The sequence below is a fragment of the Coregonus lavaretus genome (assembly GCF_964263955.1).
Source record: "Coregonus lavaretus genome assembly, chromosome: 1".
In the NCBI taxonomy this organism is placed as follows: Eukaryota; Metazoa; Chordata; class Actinopteri; order Salmoniformes; family Salmonidae; genus Coregonus; species Coregonus lavaretus.
This window is the reverse complement of record NC_139988.1, coordinates 18255063-18273785: the sequence shown is the minus strand read 5'-3', so window position 1 is coordinate 18273785 and position 18723 is coordinate 18255063. Positions and strand designations below refer to the sequence as shown.

General features: G+C 42.0%; 1 protein-coding gene across 1 annotated transcript in view; it reads right to left on the bottom strand.

Moving 5' to 3' along the window:
- Window positions 1-18723, bottom strand: part of LOC311123960 (ADP-ribose glycohydrolase MACROD2-like) — a gene marked incomplete at its 3' end in the record, with an annotated part of 814537 nt that overhangs the window by 648602 nt on the left and 147212 nt on the right.

Genomic DNA, 18723 nt, shown 5'->3' with positions numbered 1-18723 from the left:
TTAGCGCTCACAACTATTACCTATTTTCTGCAGAAATGTAAAAATGCATTTGGCTCACAGCGATGACAAAATGTCTGCCTGGCTGTATTTCCAAGATGTACTGAGCTTTTTAACTAGGAGACGAGGGTGGAGATTAAATTGTTCTTTAACATGCAGTGTCCCTCAGCCTCTCTGTGGCAGTCAGACAGACACACACACAACACACACTCCTCTAACAACCCAGTCACACATAGACACACACACACACACACACACTCCGTAGGCAATCAGTCTACAGAGCAACAGCTGCTTGAGGCTGGCGTTGGTCTTTCATGTGGTGAAGCCACCGTGTGTGATTTATATCAGACGGTGTGGTGAGATCTGGGCTCTCTCTGGGGGTTGATCCCAGGCTCACAGTGTGTGTGTGTGTGTGTGTGTGTGTGTGTGTGTGTGTGTATAATCTAATGACGAGCCACCATACGGAAAGAGGGTGTCACGATCCAGGCTCTGCTGTGGATGCCAGTCAATACAAAACATGGGACCGAGCAGAGAGACAGAGTGAGACAGAGAGAGAGACACAGAGAGACAGAGAAACAGAGAGAGCGAGAGAGAGAGAGAGACAGAGAGAGAGAGAGAGAGAGAGAGAGAGAGAGAGAGAGAGAAAGAAAGAGAGAGAGAGAGAGAGAGAGAGAGAGAGAGAGAGAGAGAGAGAGAGAGACAGAAAGAGAGACAAAGATAGAGAAACAGAGAGAGAGAGAGAGAGAGAGAGAGAGACAGACAGAAAGAGACAGAAAGAGAGACAAAGACAGAGAGACAGAGAGACAGCTCCATGTTTACATTAACAATAGCTGCTCATTCAGACAGGGGCCTCCTCACAAATACAGATATACATATACAAACAGACACATAAACATATAATATAATCACGTTAGTACACTTACCTACAGAGATGGAAAGACAAGTGCATGTGCAGCACATGGGGATGTATTAAACATAGTCCTCAGCCTGAAGTGTCCTCACTTGCACCAGCAAATAGCTAGCTTTTCTCGTGGCGCCGACTGGTAAGACACTTCAGGAGGGCGGTCACATGTGCTAGCAATGCAGAGGTCCTGAGTTCACGCCAGGTATGGGCCGAATCAGGAGGAAGTGGTATTTGCTAAGCAAGCAGCATGACGTCCTTTACACATGCATGCATGTACTCACATATAATGCAGTCATAAACTAAAATATATGAACTGACACATATCCACACAGTAATCCATACGGTCATTCATAAACACACCCATACAGTCTGAATACACTCAAGGCTCTAATTAAAGTAAGGGCAGCCGCTAGAAGCTGCAGAACTGATCCAAACCTTAAGTATACACTCACACTGGCCCTGTGGCCCCTACACTAAATATATCAGATCAACTGGAAATGAAAGTAAACAGCTGCTTTTAGAATGGTGTAATGCTTCTGAGTCGGTGTGGTCTCACATACAGTATGTGAATGTTGACAATAGTGCTCTGCTCTGTCATTTGAATGTTACTTTGGATTCAATCTAATCTTGAATCTTGTGAGTGTTTGCAAATGCTTGGGAGCGAGAAAAAGCTTTTGTTGAATAAAAGCAAATGCGATAATGTAATCTGCAGATATGAACTCTTAACTCTTTACGTACTCACACTGCAAGTAGTTACTCTTAACGATAAGGTGTACAGTTTGTCAATGTACTGTATGCTCAAGTCTAGGGTAAAAGGGCGTTCTCTCACCCAATTCAAGTTTCAAATCAAACCATATAGCCACAAATTTATGCCAAGAGCTTTGATTGTTTTATTTCTTCAACTCCTCATTCACTCTGATTAATGAAATGGTTATGAATGGTTATGAACTGCGTAGCCTATGAATATCTATGAATTCCCTATGAACAGCATAGAAATGCCTATGAAACAGCAGGAGCGTGTTTCATACCTGAGTAGTGAGTACTGGGTCTCTATCCCTAGTCAGAATAAGAACCTATCCTAACTAATTTCAGAGTTGAGTTCTAGAACCTGACAGACTCCACAACGTTCTACAGATTAGATCAGATAGAATAAAAAGGCCAACTCCAGCACACTGATGATCTTGATGCTTCCTAACATTTAATAGCTCTTTGGTACGAATGTTTTACCCTTCATCAGGGTATTTATACAGATGAGATCACCCCCATTACATTAGCCAGGAAGCTTCACCTTTACCTTAGCTGGTCTCTAAAGTAACAGTGTGTTACTGATTGGTTTTCTAAGTAAATTAGCCTCATGTTCTCCTAACGACGTACAGATGTAGGATCTTAATTTGAGCCAACTTGCTATAGCAGGAAAATTATCCTTGAACAACAGAAACATGTGAATTATTATGTTGATTATAATTAATGAACATTTTTGTAGGGGTTCATACATTTTTCACTAGGGCAAATCAATTCTGAAATTTCAAAGTGGAAATTACAAGCCTTTTTAAAAATTCCCAGCAACTAAAGAGTGATCAAATTAAGATCCAACACATGAGGTATTTCTACCACTTAGAAGCACTGCTCTCTATATTCTATATGCTACCTAATAGAGATTTAAAGTGAACTGACATGCTAAACATGTCGTTGAATGGAATATAACTGCGAAAATATTCTCTAAAACCTTGAGTGATTCTCATGTGAGCGTAATTACTGTGTTTTTTGATTCAGCAAGTCCTGAGAAGAACCATCTCATTCTAGATAAAAATTATTCTGTCTCTAAAATCTGGGGCACAACGATAGATAGGCCAAAATGAAAGATGAACTAGAACTGAATCACTCTGCTATGGGACCTGACCCTGGTGACCTCCCGTGACCTTTCATGACCCTGCTCCCTACTTCACCCTTCCTGCTCCCAGCTCCTCACTCAGACCATCACTCAATCCCTCCCACCATCTCATTTATGTCAGATGGTCTCACTGAGGCCACCAAACAATACATGGCACTTCATATGACCCTTCTCTCCCACTCCCACCCATGATATTGAATCACTCACTTCACTAATATTTCTTATTTTACAACAGACAAAAAGGTTGAATACAGATGTATGCTGCCCCCCATAACCCCCATGCTAGCCCATTGTAATGTATTGTGTTGCTCAGACAGGCAGCAGACCATTTGCATTTCTTTAGATTATTAAGTTCATCACCAGTATCAGCGGCTGGGTTCAAATAGTATTTGAAATCATTTCAAATACTATGCCTGGTGCAATTGACCAATATACACTGAGTGTACAAAACATTAGGAACACATTCCTAATATTGAGTTGCACCCCCTTTTGCCCTCAGAACAGCCTCAATTCAATTCAAACCTACAAGGTGTCGAAAGCATTCCACAGGGATGCTGGCCCATGTTGACTCCAATGGTTCCCACAGTTGTGTCAAGTTGGCTGAATGTCCTTTGGGTGGTGGACCATTCTTGATATACACGGGAAACTGTTGATCGTGAAAAACCCAGCAGTGTTGCAGTTCTTGACACACTCAAACCGGTGCGCCTACTACCATACCTCGTTCAAAGGCACTTCAATATTTTGTCTTGCCCATTCACCCTCTGAATGGACACATACACAATCCAAGTCTCAATTGTCTCAAGGCTTAAAAATCCTTCTTTAACCTGTCTCCTTCCCTTCATCTACACTGATTGAAGTGGATTTAACAAGTAACATCAATAAGGGATTAAAGCTTTCACCTGGATTCACCTGGTCAGTCTATATCACACTGTGTTTTGTACACTCAGTGTAATATTCAAAAAATGAAAAATCTCTCCAACCTGGCACTCCAAGCAGGCTAAAGCAAACACTCAAAGGAATGTGAAAGATTTGAAATAGTATTTGAACCCGGGCCTGACCAATATGACCTCACTGTGACCAGGCCAGTAGCTGACCACTCAGGGACACCCATCACCATCACGACCATTACAGTGATGGAACTTACAAAAAACATTGACTGATCAAAGAGGTCAGGTCACATTCTGGTCAGGGAACAGAGGAGGTGAAAAATGAACACACACACAAATCAAATCTCATTTTATTAGTCACTTGCACAGTTTACAGCAGGTATAAAAGATGCAGCGAAATGCTTAGATGCTAGCTCCCTCAACAATTCAGTACATTAATCAATATCAATATTAACAATAAAATAGTTCAGTCAAAATAACAAGTATAAGTAATAGAAGAGGTAGTCTGCGTAGTAATAATGGACTGTATTACACTGTATTTACAATATAAAGTGGGTAGTGTCTTGGTCACGCAGTGAAATCAATAGAATATAACAGAACAGCAGCGTTGACCATGTGTGTGTGTGTGTGTGAGTGCTGAGGGCTTGTGTGTGCTTATCTGTGTGTGTTTATGGGTGATTGTGTGTGTGTGTGTGTGTATGTAAGTTTGTGTGTAAGGGTTGGATGTGCAGATAGTCTCTAAGGTGCAAATAGTCTGCAGGTCTGTGCAGGGAGACAGCTAGGGTTGGCTGTTCATCAGTCTGATGGCTGGTGATAAAGCTGTCTCTGAGACCCGATGCTCCAGGTCCTTGACGATCTTTCGGGCCTTCCTCAGACACTGCCTGGTGTAGATGTCCTGGAGGGCAGGGAGCTTGCCCCCAGTGATGTATTGGGCCGTCCGCACCACCCTCTGTAGAGCCTTCCGGTTGCAGTTGCCGTACCAGGCGGTGATGCAGCCGATCAAGATACATTAGCAAGTAATATACTAGGTAGCGGTGGGAGGTTTGCCCTTCTCCTTAGTTTCACTAGAACAACGGCTCTCCTTCCTCTTCTCTTTTTGGAAGGGCTCGGCTCCTATGACGAATGGAACTGCTTCGGGTATCCAAACAAAGGATCAAGTTCTGGAATGTCTGATTTTTGGTGAGTAACTGCCAATTTGATGTCCAGAAGTGCTTGTCGACATAGGAAATAATACCAGAAACCAGGGGTGTCATGCACCCCAAAAATCTGAGGGGGCACAAAGTACATGAGGATGTACTTTGTGCCCCCTCAAACACCTGAAACAGCTTTTTCCTGCAATCTAGAGCCATACTCATCATGCTTTATTCTATATAACAATGTGTATTTTTCTGCATATCTAATCATACCTCTTGATCTGTCTGTATCCTTATAGGTGGTTCTTTATTAAATAATCTAAATATTATTCTCTGCATTTCTGCTAAAATATGGGTAAAAGATTTAAAGGAATTTGAGTCTTATTCAGTACATTTAGTTATTGCTTGCTGTTCTAAAGTCTACCAACCTTGCCAGCAGTCATGCCAGCTAAGATAGTTAGACAAGCTAGCAACTTTAACTTGATTGATAGTCTGAAAATGGCTTCTTGCTAGCTAGTTATGAGGTTGGGAGATTGGGAACCTATCTGGGCTAGCACCATGCAACCATCGTTGGCGCCATCTTCCCTTAATCTCTCTCTCACACACACACACACACACACACTCTCACACACACAAACACACACACACACACACACACACACACAGGAGGTGAAAAATGACCACTGGTTTCAAGACAGGTCATGGGGCAGGGTCGCACACACACACGCATGCACGCACATGCACACACACAAACAAACACACACACAAACAAACACACACAGGAAACCTGTCCACAGTAAGGATACTTCAGGAGAAAGAAACAAACAGCGTGTGTGCGTGCGTGCGTGCGTGCATGCATGCGTGTGTGTGTGTGAGAGTGTGTGTGAGAGTGTGTGTGAGAGTGTGTGTGTGAGTGTGGCATAGTGCTTTCTGAACCATAAAAAAACGCCTTGGAGGATAATAATAATAATAATAATAATAATAATAAGCCATTTAGCAGACGCTTTTATCCAAAGCGACTTACAGTCATGCGTGCATACATTTTTGTGTATGGGGTGGTCCCGGGGATCGAACCCACTACCTTGGCGTTACAAGCGCCGTATAATGCTTCACAAGTGAGCTCATACAGTACAGTAGGCATATTTTTCATTATTAATATCCAACTTCACAGTTATATACTTTTGAAATGCATTTCATATGTTGATTCTGTGACTATTAAAAATGTTATTTTTTTATTATTATTTTTTAGATTAGTTTTGCCTTATTTCAAGTAAGCCTGCAGCAAGTGGTCCAATATATCATAATAATGCAAAATGTTGCCTGAAAAATAATAATAGGCTTTAATTGTTATACTTTAAAAAATGCTTAATCCTCAAGTTAAAAAATTTAATAAAATGTCCTCTCAACTATACAAACTGTTCTTATGAAGTGTATTCAAATCCTCCTCTCCAAATATCCAACTTTATTTATTTAGACAATTATTCTCTGAAACATTCTAAAACCAAAATAAAAGCCCTCTCTTGATGAGGCATTCACATTGTGTGGTGAGGATGTGTGTATGTGTGTGTGTGTGTGTGTCTGCGTGTTTGCTTTCCCTGCACCCTTGTATCCTGTCCCAACATCTTGCACATCAAACACCAGCCTCTCATTTCATTTCTCCTCTTTTAAATGCAGAGTGTTGAGGTCAGGAGCCAAGCCCTGGGGCTGTTCTAGGCCTCCCACAATGCACTGCTGCCAAAGTTTGTGTGTGTTTTAGGGTTGAATAGCGGCAACCAGATTCAGGGATTTTTCTGCCATTAAAATTCTTGGGCGGGCCGGCTAAGCATGTTTTCGGGATGCCTAAGTCCAGACAGTGAAAATAAATAATTTGTATTTATTTACATGTTTCATTTACATTTTTGGGATGGAAAAGATAATGGACCTATATATTTTTTTATAATATAATCTTCTAGCAATCACCAAAATAAAAGCTAGACAGTCAGGGTGAATGGAAAATTCCAAAAACAATGAATGTAGCAGTATTGATTTTGTTATTATGGTTTAACACATGGAAAAATGCATGGAATTGCAGGAAATTAGCTTTAAAACCACAACATTTTCTCTCAGCTCTATGGCAAAATATGTAGAATGGCAGGAAATTAGCTTTAAAACTGCAAAAATGTATCTCAGCTACGTGGAGAAATGTGTAGAATTGCAGGAAATTGGCTTAAAAATTTAAAGATTTCTCTACACCGCCAAGAATGTTATCTTATATTCAGCCGTGCCCATTGTCACACCCACTATCTAAGCCCCTTTTTAATCCAGAAAAAACCCTGGGGCTACCGAGATTTACCACCCAAACCCACTCCCTTTTCCCACGGTAAATAACTAAGAAAAAACTGTAAATTATATATTTTTTAAATTCTATGAACAGCATGACGTGAAATGCAACTGTTAAACTAAATTATATGCAATGTCTAAATCTGGCTTCTCTACAGCCTTTCCCCTGCTATCTGCATGATCAATCATCAATGCTCAGGGAGGGGACAGACAGTGCATCTCAGTTTGGAGCGCAGTTCACAATGCATGTATCATCTCATCATGGCAACTTTTTTTCTTGTGACAAAGAGAAATACATTTGCTGCAGCGTAGCCTATGGTACAGTAATTTAAGGACCGAATGTGCGTCTAATTTACACATCTCCATCTGGCTTTTGGGGTCACTTTATTTTTGTGCTCTTGGTTATAACAGGCGATGAAATGATACAATGTATCAACATTGCTCGCTTCGCACACTGCTCCAATGTAACAAATGTATAAATCTAACAACAGAAGACTGATCAGGGTCTGGGTCTGCATCCCCGCTCGACATCACGGATAAATTCTACTTTTAAAAAACTGATGGAGGAATAGACGTGCATGAAGAGCGGACGGAGAGAAGCAGGTGTGCATACAACAGAATTCAACAGAATTTATAAACAAAACTGACTTTATAAATTCTTTATAACAGGCGCCAGCAGGTTCTTTAGATCGGTAGGGCTGGAAAGAAATTGGTAGTATCATATGAAACGGTACTACGGTATTCTAAAATGCTGGTATCATAAGTATCATGCCATACAGTGATATTACCGTGGTACCGGTATACCGTGCGACACTAAAATCCAGCAGCCAATAGAACTCACGGGAGTTTGAAAGAAGAGAGAATGTGCGATGGTGGTAGGCTATGGCAGTAATTTATTCAGACCCATAACCAGTCAATCTTCATGAAGAGAAGTGAAAGCCTTCTGCATCTAATTCTAGTCCTACATTATTCAAGGATGACATTACAATGATGAAGATAAGGACAACAAAACGTATTTAATTTAACTGTTTAAAGAGGAGGTAGGCTAATACGCACATCATTAAGAGAAATATGCTGAAAGATACAGTATATATGCGTCAGCCTACTAATTATACACATTTAAAATAGTCCCTATTATAGGCCTATTTCAAAATGTAAATCAAATTCACTAGCCTTTAATGTCCTGCACCAGCATCGCATGTTCTCTCCCAGCTTCATGGTTTGAACGATGTGCGCAATTCCAGTCCATATAATACAATACAGTACAGTAATACAGTTCACACTCAAAAAGATTACTGGAGCTTGTTTCATTTATTTACCCAAGAGAGCATAGCTACATCTATGGGCTTTTCTGGTTTTCTGTTGTGCGTAATGAGCGGTAGCCTAAATAAATGATCGTAGGCTATGTATTGGATAACGGCACAATCATTTGGGCTTTTTTGGCTTGGGTTTATAAAATGTCTTTAATATATGGCTCATCTAGCATCAGGCTTGAATTTTCATGCCGATCAAAGCTTTAATCAAATCCAGACATTTATATGATTTATATGCTTTAGAATGACACTTCCAGTTTGGGCAGGAAATGCCGGGTTACCCGGAAGAAAAGTTATTTATTCTCGGGATGGAACATTTGTAAAATATTGGGAAAATAGTCAACCCTATTGTGTGTCCTCCAAGACATCACCTCTCACCTAAACCTATTGGCGTCTCTACATCTGCTAGTGTACAACACATACTGAATGGTTGAAATGAGACAAACACCACAATTAATCGACTGCAGCAGGTCATAAAAGGCAGGATGTTTTGAGTTTAGAGACCGACACCATCTTAACAAGAAAAACCACAGCATCACTTGTGTCTTCATTTGAAAGCCAGGACCTCAAATTGGATCCACGCTTATTCTTTCATTGCTTACTTTCTCCCACTTTTATCCTGTGACTTTTCTGTTCTCTGATCCCTGATATGGCCTCTGTTGGAAAAAGAACAATTCTGAGAGTACAAAAGGAGGAGTGAGAAATTTGAAATATGATGGCCACAGGCCAAAGAGTGATAGATCCATCAGAAAGGCCAGAGAGTGATAGATCCATCAGAATGAGTGATATGTATGGCTATATGGGTGTTGTGATGCCCTCTCCGCTCCATCAGTGATATGTATGGCTATATGGGTGTTGTGATGCCCTCTCCGCTCCATCAGTGATATGTATGGCTATATGGGTGTTGTGATGCCCTCTCCGCTCCATCAGTGATATGTATGGCTATATGGGTGTCGTGTTGCCCTCTCCGCTCCATCAGTGGTCTGTGTGCTGTATCTATAGAGGTTCTGTCCAGGACCGCTCAGTCTCTGCCCTGCTCCAGGGTTCCTCTAGGGATACCAAGCGGGGTGTTGGGGATAGCGAGGATGATCGGGAAAGAGAGAAGGTCCTCACCCTGGGGAGATGGAGAGGGACCAGACTCTGGCCCTAACCAAGGCCCCTGACTCTGGGGCAGCTCAGGGACATAGAGGTCATGTCTGGGCCTGGAGAGGTGAGGATAACACCCCTCTCAGTCTCCCCAGTTAGAGGCTACGGCCCTCCCTCCCTAGGTATAGGACCCTCTCTCCCTGACTATGCAGGGTCAGAGCTAACCCTCTCTTTCCCCAACACCGTCTGTCTCCACAGTCAGTCCCCGGACCCTCTGCCTCTCCCCAGGCCCAGGGCCCTCTCCCGATGCCCCAATATAATCTCCCTGGATAGAGACTTGCTGTATAACTGTATATCCAAAAATATGTATTCAATTGTGTACAATGGGGCTAAATTCAAAACAGAAGCAAGATGATTCAGATGAACGTGTTTGTAGTTCCATTACTTGATGAAGGATACAATAATATGTCATGATAATATCTATATCTAATTGACTCTCCTCCACGGCCACCATTAATTCATGTCAGACCATTAAGTGGTTGAAATGATCTGGTAAGAGGTCCATACGTCTCTTTCATCACCCACACCGTGCCCTTTATGAGATCAACACACACACATACACAAGCATGCATGCACACTAACAAACACACACACACACATGCACGCACACACCATACAAACACACACACACATATACTCTAGCCCATTCAGAACTTAATCGACCCTCTCCGCGGACACCATTTTCCCAGGAAGTCCGATGGTTGCCAGAGAATAATTATTTAATTCCTAAAGGTCCAGAGAGTACTAGCACGTCCATTAGCACACACAAACACACACACACACACACACACACACACATAATGGGCTCTATGTTCGTCTACCATTAAGCCAACGCAATTGTCAAACGCACACTCGTTGGCAATTTCAGCCTGTTAAAGCCGGCGCTCTGCTATTTTCCAACCCTTGCGCCAGGATCGGTGATTTACCTGTCTTATATGAGCTCGCTTGCGCTGAGGTGGGAGGGATGACAATATCTGAGGTGTGTCCTTAAAAACATGTGCCAAAGTGCCAATTTCAGGCAGAGCTGATATATAAATCATGGCATGGTTTTTGACAGTGGAAGTGCAGCCTACCCAGCCATGATGCACAGACCCATATGCGCACGGAACAAAACAAGCGCATCTACTCACGACCGCTCATGCTGTAAACACAGTCCAGTTCAAAGTGAATGGCACAGATCCATATATGGCAATGGATATTTGCATATAGGCCTACTGCAGCTCTGATTGGTTATGCCGCACCGGTCTGTGTAGAGTATGGGCTGAGTCATGCCTGTCAATGCAATAGAATCCTACTCCAATGTGCTCTGCCTACAAGAACATCTCTTGCATAGTTCGTTTTATTTCGGTATGTTGCATTGAAAGTGGCTAATATTGCATTGATTCGATCACAATTCCCACAGTAAAGGGAAACATTGACGCGGGCTGATATTTATTCTGCGCGGCAGTCCCGGGGGAAGCTGTGTGCCGGTGCGCATCTTAGAGGGAACATTGCCGGTGACCCTCATATTTAGAAACATTTAAGTTATTTTCCTGTAACAATTGCTTGTTTTCCGTTTCATTTGATTAAGAAAACTATACTCCATTTGGCTTGTATCCATCCCCAGCCAGGTTACCAAAGACGCACTCCTCCAAACATATTCAAATTATTCAGTCCTTTCTCAACGGTAGGCCTAGGCTATATCTTGCTTATTGAGAACATACAATACAATTTACGGGAGCCTAGTATTGTTTATTTGAGGAGAAGTGCGATGCGTAAAGACATGTAGGCCTATAGGCCTATTCGTTGAAGCCAATTCTAACAATGTTGACTGTCAACCCTCCAAACATATTGAGCAAACACTGAACAATTTTTTTTACTGTTGTTATTACTCATCAGGGATTTGTCTGCCATTGTAATCCTTGGGCGGACCGCCTAAGCGTTTTTCGGGTCACCTAAGTCCAAACAGTGGGATGGAAAACCTCTTAAAGTCACAATGTTTTTGTTATAACGCCTTTATACCATTTTTAATGACATCACAATATATATATATATTTTCCATATTCCATTTCTCATCATTCCCAACATTTGGATGTTGAAATGTATTTTCCCAATGTTCATTGTCGGCCATTTGCCAAGCTGATATGAGGCCTTTGATCCTCACCCAGGGAGAGTCATGACACAAGGCACACCTGTTAATTGAAATGCATTCCAGGTGACTACCTCATTACATTTTTACATTTACATTTTAGTCATTTAGCAGACGCTCTTATCCAGAGCGACTTACAGTTAGTGAGTGCATACATTTTCATACTGGTCCCCCGTGGGAAACGAACCCACAACCCTGGTGTTGCAAGTGCCATGCTCTACCAACTGAGCTACATGAAGCTGGTTGAGAGAATGCCAAGAGTGTGCAAAGCTGTCATCAAGGCAAAGGGTGGCTATTTGAAGAATCTCAAATATAAAATATATTTTGATTTGTTTAACACTTTTTTGATTACTACATGATTCCATGCTGTGCTATTTCATAGTTTTGATGTCTTCACTATTATTCTGCTTTGTAGAAAATAGTAAAAATAAAGAAAAACCCTTGAATGAGTAGGTGTTCTAAAACATTTGACCGGTAGTGTATGTAGTAAAAATAATGGACCTATATATTAATTATATAATATTTGAGAACTCACAATCACCAAAATAAAAGCTAGAAAGTCAGGGAGAATAGAAAATTCCAAAAACAACCTGTTTATTCATCAAAACTCAGCTATTGCGCTCACAAATTCCTGCTGTGAAAATAGCACAAATATTTCTGACACACCCCGGACCAATAGTGGAACTGCCAGCGCTAAGATATACAATTATATACAGTGGGGAGAACAAGTATTTGATACAGTGCCGATTTTGCAGGTTTTCCTACTTACAAAGCATGTAGAGGTCTGTAGTTTTTATCATAGGTACACTTCAACTGTGAGAGACGGAATCTAAAACAAAAATCCTGAAAATCACATTGTATGATTTTTAAGTAATTAATTTGCATTTTATTGCATGACATAAGTATTTGATACATCAGAAAAGCAGAACTTAATATTTGGTACAGAAACCTTTGTTTGCAATTACAGAGATCATACGTTTCCTGTAGGTCTTGACCAGGTTTGCACACACTGCAGCAGGGATTTTGTCCCACTCCTCCATACAGACCTTCTCCAGATCCTTCAGGTTTCGGGGCTGTCGCTGGGCAATACGGACTTTCAGCTCCCTCCAAAGATTTTCTATTGGGTTCAGGTCTGGAGACTGGCTAGGCCACTCCAGGACCTTGAGATGCTTCTTACAGAGCCACTCCTTAGTTGCCCTGGCTGTGTGTTTTGGGTCGTTGTCATGCTGGAAGACCCAGCCACGACCCATCTTCAATGCTCTTACTGATGGACGGAGGTTGTTGGCCAAGATCTCGCGATACATGGCCCCATCCATCCTCCCCTCAATACGGTGCAGTCGTCCTGTCCCCTTTGCAGAAAAGCATCCCCAAAGAATGATGTTTCCACCTCAAAGGTTCACGGTTGGGATGGTGTTCTTGGGGTTGTACTCATCCTTCTTCTTCCTCCAAACACGGTGAGTGGAGTTTAGACCAAAAAGCTCTATTTTTGTCTCATCAGACCACATGACCTTCTCCCATTCCTCCTCTGGATCATCCAGATGGTCATTGGCAAACTTCAGACGGGCCTGGACATGCGATGGCTTGAGCAGGGGGACCTTACGTGCGCTGCAGGATTTTAATCCATGACGGCGTAGTGTGTTACTAATGGTTTTCTTTGAGACTGTGGTCCCAGCTCTCTTCAGGTCATTGACTAGGTCCTGCCGTGTAGTTCTGGGCTGATCCCTCACCTTCCTCATGATCATTGATGCCCCACAAGGTGAGATCTTGCATGGAGCCCCAGACCGAGGGTGATTGACCGTCATCTTGAACTTCTTCAATATTCTAATAATTGCGCCAACAGTTGTTGCCTTCTCACCAAGCTGCTTGCCTATTGTCCTGTAGCCCATCCCAGCCTTGTGCAGGTCTACAATTTTATCCCTGATGTCCTTACACAGCTCTCTGGTCTTGGCCATTGTGGAGAGGTTGGAGTCTGTTTGATTGAGTGTGTGGACAGGTGTCTTTTATACAGGTAACGAGTTCAAATAGGTATGTGTTTGGGTAAAAATAACATTTTTGTTTTATTCTATAAACTACTGACAACATTTCTCCCAAATTCCAAATAAAAATATTGTCATTTAGAGCATTTCTTTGCAGAAAATGACAACTGGTCATAATAACAAAAAAGATGCAGTGTTGTCAGACCTCGAATAATGCAAAGAAAATAAGTTCATGTTCATTTTTAAACAACACAATACTCATGTTTTAACTTAGGAAGAGTTCAGAAATCAATATTTGGTGGAATAACCCTGATTTGTAATCACAGCTTTCATGCGTCTTGGCATGCTCTCCACCTTTCACATTGATGTTGGGTGACTTTATGCCACTCCTGGCGCAAACATTCAAGCAGCTTGGCTTTGTTTGATGGCTTGTGACCATCCATCTTCCTCTTGATCACATTCCAGAAGTTTTCAATGGGGTTCAGGTCTGGAGATTGGGTTGGCCATGACAGGGTCTTGATCTGGTGGTCCTCCATCCACACCTTGATTGACCTGGCTGTGTGGCATGGCACATTGTCCTGCTGGAAAAACCAATCCTTAGAGTTGGGGAACAATGTCAGAGCAAAAGGAAGCAAGTTTTCTTCCAGGACAACCTTGTACGTGGCTTGATTTATGCGTCCTTCACAAAGACAAATCTGCCCGATTCCAGCCTTGCTGAAGCACCCCCATATCATCACAGTGGTTGCGAGACACTGTGGCTTGAAGGCCTCTCCAGGTCTCCGTCTAACCATTAGATGACCAGGTGTTGGGCAAAGCTGAAAATTGGACTCATCAGAGAAGATGACCTTACTCAAGTCCTCTACGGTCTTTTGCAAACCTCAGCCTGGCTCTTCTTTGCTTCTCATTGATGAAGGGCTTTTTTCTAGCTTTGCACGACTTCAGCCCTGCCCCTAGGAGCCTGTTTCGAACCGTCCTCGCCGTGCACTTCACCCTAGCTGCCGTTTGCCATTCTTTTTGTAGATCACTTGATGTCATCCTACGGTTGTTGAGTGACATTCGAATGAGTTGGTGGTCATCCCGGTCAGTAGAGAGTCGTTTTCGCCCTCTGCCGGTCTGTAGCTTTGTTGTCCCCAATGTCTGCTGCTTGACCTTGTTCTTATGAACCGCAGTCTTTGAAATTTGAAGGATGGAAGCAACCTGACGCTCACTGTATCCCTCTGCCAGTAAAGCCAGAATTTAACCCTTCTTTTCCTCACTCAAAACCTTCCTTTTCAACTCTTTTGGCATGGTCAATAGTTACTTTTTTGATTAATATTACTTTTGAGGTACTATTAGCACTGTTTTTGCCATCCAGCTGGTCCTATTGCAAGAGGATAGTGATGACCACAGCAGTGGTTTTTATACTTTTCCTCATTAAATAAGATTTGGTTCATGTGATCACCTAATTAGTACCTAATTCAGTAGAATGGGGTGTGCCTGTGTTGGAATTCAACAGACATGTCACGGTCGTCTATGTCGTCTAAGTATGACCAAGGCGCAGCGTGTCCAAGAAACATGACTTTATTAAACAAACGTTAACGAACTACAAAACAAAAGACGACTCAATGAAGTCCACGGTACACTGACCGAAACGGAACAAAAACCCACAATTCCCACAGGAAAACATTCAGATAAATATGGCTCCCAATCAGAGATAACGAGCCGACAGCTGACACTCGTTACCTCCGATTGGGAGTCATAGACCAAACCTAGAAATGAAGCCAACAGAAAAGCAAACATAGAAATACACCCAAACCCAACATAACAAAATACACCCTGGCTCAAATACAAAAGTCCCGGAGCCAGAGTGTCACAAGACACTGGAATGGAATGGCTGTCATACATGTAGAGATGCTGATTTAAGAAAAATGTGTAGTGGTCTCTTAATTTTTTCCACAGCTGTATATTATATACCATTGGTTTGTTAAAATAGAGTCCACAGACATAGACAGAGACAGACACACACACACACACACACACACACACACACACTAACTAACTACCCCAGCAGATGATCAAGTCAGGGCCTCTCCTCTCTCTCCTCTTCATCTCTGTCAAGCAGAGCTCCAAATGTTACTACAGTATTTGCATGCCAATGGCCCTCCATGATTGCGTCCCAAATGACACCCTATTGCCAATTTAGTGAACTACTTTGGACCAGGGCCCATATGGTTTTGGTCAAAAGTAGTACACTATATAGGGAATAGGGTGCCATTTAGGACGCACATCCACATCCATATTCATCTCCAGCTACAGTTGAAGTCGGATGTTTACATACGCCTTAGTCAAATACATTTCAAATCAGTTTTTCACAATTCCTGACATTTAATCCTAGTAAGAATTCACTGTTTTAGGTCAGTTAGGATCACCACTTTATTTTAAGAATGTGAAATATCAGAATAATAGTAGAGAAAATTATTTATTTCAGCTTTTATTTCTTTCATCACATTCCCAGTGGGTCAGAAGTTTACATACACTCAATTAGTATTTGGTAGCATTGCCTTGAAATTGTTTAACTTGGGTCAAACGTTTCAGGTAGCCTTCCACAAGCTTCCCACAATAGGTTGGGTGAATTTTGGCCCATTCCTCCTGACAGAGTTGGTGTAACTGAGTCAGGTTTGTAGGCCTCCTTGCTCGCACACGCTTTTTCAGTTCTGCCCACACATTTTCTATAGGATTGAGGTCAGGGCTTTGTGATGGCCACTCCAATACCTTGACATTGCTGTCCTTAAGCCATTTTGCCACAACTTTGGAAGTATGCTTGGGGTCATTGTCCATTTGGAAGACCCATTTGCGACCAAGCTTTAACTTCCTGACTGATGTCTTGAGATGTTGCTTCAATATATCCACATCATTTTCCTTCCTCATGATGCCATCTATTTTGTGAAGTGCACAATTATGTCGATATAGGACTCGTTTTACTGTGGATATAGATACTTTTGTACCTGTTTCCTCCAGCATCTTCACAAGGTCCTTTGCTGTTGTTCTGGGATTGATTTGCACTTTTCTCACCAAAGTACGTTCATCTCCAGGAGGCAGAACGCGTCTCCTTCCTGAGCGGTATGACGGCTGCGTGGTCCCATGGTGTTTATACTTGCGTACTATTGTTTGTACAGATGAACGTGGTACCTTCAGGCGTTTGGAAATTGCTCCCAAGGATGAACCAGACTTGTGGAGGTCTACAATTTTTCATCTGAGGTCTTGGCTGATTTCTTTTGTTTTTCCCATGATGTCAAGCAAAGAGGCACTGAGTTTGAAGGTAGGCCTTGAAATACATCCACAGGTACACCTCCAATTGACTCAAATGATGTTAATTAGCCTATCAGAAGCTTCTAAAGCCATGTCATCATGTTCTGGAATTTTCCAAGCTGTTTAAAGGCACAGTCAACTTAGTGTATGTAAAATTCTGACCCACTGGAATTGTGATACAGTTAATTATAAATGAAATAATCTGTCTGTAAACAATTGTTGGAAAAATGACTTAATAGATGTCCTAACCGACTTTCCAAAACTATAGTTTGTTAACAAGAAATTTGTGGAGTGGTTGAAAAACTAGTTTTAATGACTCCAACCTAAGTGTATGTAAACTTCCGACTTCAACTGTATATTATTTTCAGATGTTGACAGCCTAATCTAATGCAGAGTTGTAGCCCAGTTTGCTAACTTAATGCTTTATAACGTCCCAGTCATATCACAGCTGTCAGAAACAGCAAGGCCAGGCCAAGGTCGGGGGTTTGCGGTTGGTGTTGTCTTGTCTACACCTGTCATACTAACTTAACCTCGCACTGAGAAACACAGAAAAATGTGTATCGTAGTTAAACCAAGTTCATCATCAGTCACGACAGGAGAAATCCCACCCTGACACACACATGCACACACACACACACACACACACACACACACACACACACACCCCCCACTCTGACCCTATAAGCACACTGCCTGTAGCTAGGTCAGAAAGCTATGCTGACGTGACTAACAAGCCTATGGGGAAATTATATAAATTACGCACTGTATTTCTGATCCTTCATGTTCTGTTCAGACATTCCTCCTCATAACCTCCAGCTAAAGAGATGGGCAAAGAAGATACAGTCGAATAATACCAGAGCAGGTTTGATGTTACCCTCTGACAGTCTGACCATCAGTCTTCAGCCAAGCTGCAGACTACCTCTCTGGAGGCCACACACTCGTACACATACAAAGTTGCGCGTAGACAAACACACACAACACACACACATAAGTGCGTGTACACACACATTACACACACACAACACACACAAAACCACGCACACGCACACACACGTCCACAGGCCTTCACTCACAGAGAGAGAGACATGCATTCTCCACACCTCAACCCAAAAGCCATTCCCATTCTGCCCATAGTAGGGCCCTATAAAATCTGGTAGATGTTTTGCCTGATTCCGTATAGTTTTCTTCCCGGTTTTTTCTCTCAAAATCTCATTTGTTTTATAGAAAAACAACCAAATGTAATGTTCTAAGTCCACAATGCGTAAACCACATCAGGAGACCACTTTTGAGGTCTGGGAAATAATCTGCGATAACTTTATTTTGGGGTGTAGTTAGCCTTTAATTCCAGTGCACAACTAGCAAGAGGGTGTTGTTTAGCGGTGCTTCTTAGCGCATATGTGATGGTACCCTTTGCAAAATAATCATGATATCATTCTGCCAGGTAGGCATAGGCTACATGTTAGCTAACATTTAATTGAGAAGGTTTTTGGGAAAGCCTTTCCATCTACCAGAAGCCTTTTTATTAGCATAATCGCTAACGGCTACACAAAGTGGTAGACGCCCGCACTGCACACACAGATGGGGGAATCCTTGTTGCCTCTTCAGAAAGTTGCAGCAAATACAAATCACTGACGCATTCTGTTCATGTCTTATGATACACTTGGGCAAATTAATTAATTCAATACATTTAGTTGATTCCCTACTAAGTTCAATAAATGTTTGAATGTTGTTGGTACCGCTG